The sequence below is a fragment of the Chondrus crispus genome, genomic scaffold, assembly GCF_000350225.1.
Source record: "Chondrus crispus Stackhouse genomic scaffold, scaffold_340, whole genome shotgun sequence".
Lineage (NCBI taxonomy): Eukaryota > Rhodophyta > Florideophyceae > Gigartinales > Gigartinaceae > Chondrus > Chondrus crispus.
The window spans coordinates 63,876-67,863 of NW_005179228.1; positions in this window are offsets into that span (position 1 = coordinate 63,876).

Here is a 3,988-nt window from a genome sequence, read left to right on the forward strand (position 1 = left end):
CGCGCTGTAGTGCCCTGTACTCGGTACTGGAACAGTTCCAGTACCGATTACAGTGCACTACATCCCTTACTAAGATTGCTGGGTTGAACATAGCGTCGCAATCATGAGCCTTCTCGATGGAGTTCTCGAACAACTCGGCAGCGCAAGCTGGATTTGCCTCCACCCCCTCTGGGCCTTCCGTTAGCATTAATGGTAACGGAAGGCCCAGCAAACTTTTGCCGCGGTTGACCATTGCGCCGCTGTGACCGTGCTCCCCTCAAAAACTACCCTTCACCCTTCAAGGGTAGCTCGTACTTATCATCACTTTACCAATACAAGCCCCGGAGAGCATGAGACAGGACGAGAAGGCGGCCTCCGAGCAGAGCAGCATCGCCAGTCGTCAGCATGCCAACGACGGTAACACTGTGTTCAGGCTAGGCAACCTAGCGAGGGACGGACGGGATGGAGTAGAAAACGATGCCGCAGGCTCTGTGAAGCTGTACGAGGCCGCAGTATTCCGCTGTTTCCCTCTCAAGACGTACATGTACGCCCCTTGCCATGCTCGGTGTGTTTTTCACCCAACACGCTCTCCCATTCCCTGGCACATCTCTCAACCGACACCTTTCTTCTCTCCGGTCTCCCGACGCTTTCTCTCCTCGCAAACGTATTTGCGGTCTCACAAAGGCCTCTTTTTGGCACCCCCGGCAATCTCGGAAACACCCGTGGCGTTGCTTTCACCTTTCTTACGGCCATAATACACTTCTTTCTTCTGTCAATCTCTTCCGCCTCTTCCCCTGCGCCTGCATCTACTCCCACGGCCACGACTCGCGCACACCTTCCAGCTTCCCGCCCAAAAGCGGGAGCTCGGTCGCACGTAAAACGGAAAATTCCATCTTGTAAAAATCGATTTTTGGTCGTGTAGGGGGCGGGCATGGCCGAAGGAATGGCTCCTCGACCTCTCCGGGCTTGGCTCCGACGCCGATGAGGACGCATCCGCGGGAGGCGACGCCCTTGTCGTAGGGATCTGCCGGCCCTTCAGGCATGCCATCAAAGTTTTAGTACCGCGGCTTCATCAAGGCAACTTCACGCACGCCGTCTTCATAGTCTTCGCCATCGGCGGGGTCCTCGCGAACGACGGCAGTGGTCATATTCTGGAACCGCTCCTCAAAGGAGACGTTGACTTGGCCGGTGGGTTGATCCTCACGGAAGGGGTCTTGCAGCCACTCGTTCGGGCGGGTAGAAATACATATCTCTTTGAAAGATGTGTCGGGATGCGTCATATCGAGGAAGCATTAGAAATGTAAGTTCAAATCTATCGGATTGCGAGCAACATATTTCGGCCCAGAAGCAGCTGGCGTGACAGGCGGGGCCAATCAGGGCGCCGAGGAAAGGGCTGTTCCGAAGAGAATAGCGGTGAGGGTCGGTCTATACAGCCACTTTTTTTGCTTGCATGCACGGTTTCTGAGCTCCTATTGGCTCCCCTTGGGAAATCCCGGGTGTATGATAAATGTATGATAACGTATGATACTTTTGCATGCAAATGTACGATCAACTTCTCCCACGCAAAAAAGAAGTTGCTCGAACAAATGCACGACCGCTTCGCACCATTTTCGAGACGGATTTGGCGGCAAAGTCTCAGCGACAGAACTGGCGGCAAAATCTCAGCAGTTTCGCTGAAACGTTGCCGCCAATTCTGTCACATCGGACTTTGCCGCCAAATCCGTCTACTGCCAGGCAGTAGAAGTCTCCGATGTGACAGAATTGCGGGCCGCATTTCCGCGGCGCGAGGCTGGGTGCGCGACACACTTTCCCCACTCATCACCAGCGGCGAAGATGACCTCGCTCACTCCCCGCCAGCTGCTGCCTGCAGTGTCGCTACCGGGGCTGCTGATGAGTGCAGAGTCAGCGCCGCCGTCAACTCCGCCGTCAACTCCGTCGGCCCATGCGGAGGGAGAAGACAATGATGAGAGAGGTGACGTCGGGCACAGCAGCATGATGAGTCCGTACGATAGCAACTACATGGACGATACCGTCACGGATGAAACGGAAACCATCCGTGACAAAGTCTACACCTTCTTGATGACCCAAACTGCCCAGAACCTGCGCGGCATTTGCAAGAGGCTCAAGAAAAAGTATCAGCTGCGTGCCCAGCAGGCCGGCAGGAAGAGAGTAGTGGTATGCTCGATACTCACTGCACTATATGCGTATGACGGCGACCAGCCTTGGGATACAATCCTTGGTGACTCCTGTACGAACTGGATCGCACTGTGCGCCCACATGGTTTCTAAATGCCCTTCTGCGGAAGACCTGCAGACGTTTAACCTGCACCTCTTCCGGACGCCTCGAAGCGAAAGCTGCATGATCGCGCCTACGGAGGCTCCCTTCACATTGAACGAATTCGCTCGAATCGTCGCTATTGTTTACAAGCACGACGACGCTCGGTCAGCTCTAATTCAGTCCGGTCGCAACCTAGAGCGGAGCGAGCTCGACAAGGGCGCAACACGAGACGAGTTCTGGGAAACGATTATCAAACGATTATTCAACGACGCTAAGGTTGAGATACCACTGACATTGTCTGCCTACGTTGCAAATGTTGATAGCACGGCCGCACCCGTGACAGAGAGAAGCGGTGAAAAGCTCAAGTATCAGCTGTACCGGTCTAAAAGAATGTTTACGGAGGCTTATCGCAAGTGGAGCGTGTTTGGGCAAAACGACCCGGAGGCATTCCCAGACTTCCTGCCATGTAAGCCGCGCACTCCAGGTGAGATCAGCAGTGAGGGGAAGAGGGCACTAATATTATTTGCTTGCATGGAGTGTGGTCTTCCGAGTGAGGATACGGAGGACCTGAATTTTACTCAGAAGCTGGCGCCCGCCGGTGTCGGCTATGACCACGGGAACGGGGAGGGCGATGGGTCTGGGGCACAGGGCAGGCCCGAGTCCGTCGCGCAGTCACGAAGCAGGGGTCGTAAACGAAGGGCGGCAGAGGGGGAGGGAATGGACTTGGCGGTCAGTGCTGTCAAGGAGATGTCAACAGGCATACAGGCAGCTCTGGATGGCATAGCGTCGACTCTGGACTCGTCAACATCCACGCCTGGTGCTGAGGCGTCCAAAAAGCAAAAATTTATCGATGCTGCCACCGACATGATTTCGAAGAAGCTGGTCATGCTTGACGCTTTGAGCAGTGTCTCGAGCCAGATCCAGAAGATGCAGCAGAGTGGCGGCTGCGCTCAAGTCATCGCGCTGTTTGAGAAGGAGCGCAGCGCAATCATCACGCGTCTTAGCGAGGCCGAAGATGAAGAGTAAGTAAGCAGAAAGCATAGCAGCTGTTCTCCGCGGTGCGCTGCGTAGATACGGTAAAACTTCACCGCTGTTTTCTGTTACTTTTCGCCGAGAAGCGGAGTAGCAGCGTCTTCACAGCAAAGAGCCATTCGATAAATGTCACAATGTAGCCTTTTATTCGATCAAGTCGGCCTATACAGCTGTCTATGATGGAGATTTTGAGTGAGCTCTTCTCGCAGCTGTGAAACTTCACGGTCCCTTCGGCGCCCTTGAGCGTTGGCGGCCTCATCACGAAGCTCTGCTGCGATTTCCCACCACTCTTCGAAGGCAGAGTCAAGACTGCTCCTGCTCGCGGGAGTCAAAGACTCTCGAATGGAGGGTGAGCCTTGATCCACGCACCAGTTGTGCAGTCTCATGCACGCGCCAAGAATAACGGGAGCACGAATAACGGGAGCCCGCCGCAGGCTGCACCTCAGCGGACTCCAGAGCACGCCTAATCTCGCAAGAAGCATTCCAAACGCCTGCTCCACATGAATGCGGACGGAGCTCTGGAAAAAGTTAAACGCATCTCTTGCGACGCCAAACTCCGCGTGTCTGAGCTGCGACAGGCCCCACGGTGTTAAAAGTGAGTTCACGCACTCAAAGGCCGCATCGGCGGCTATCCAATACCCTTCCATCATGCGACCGGCAGCAAGCTGCATTCCCAGAGATGAAACACTGAATGCCAATG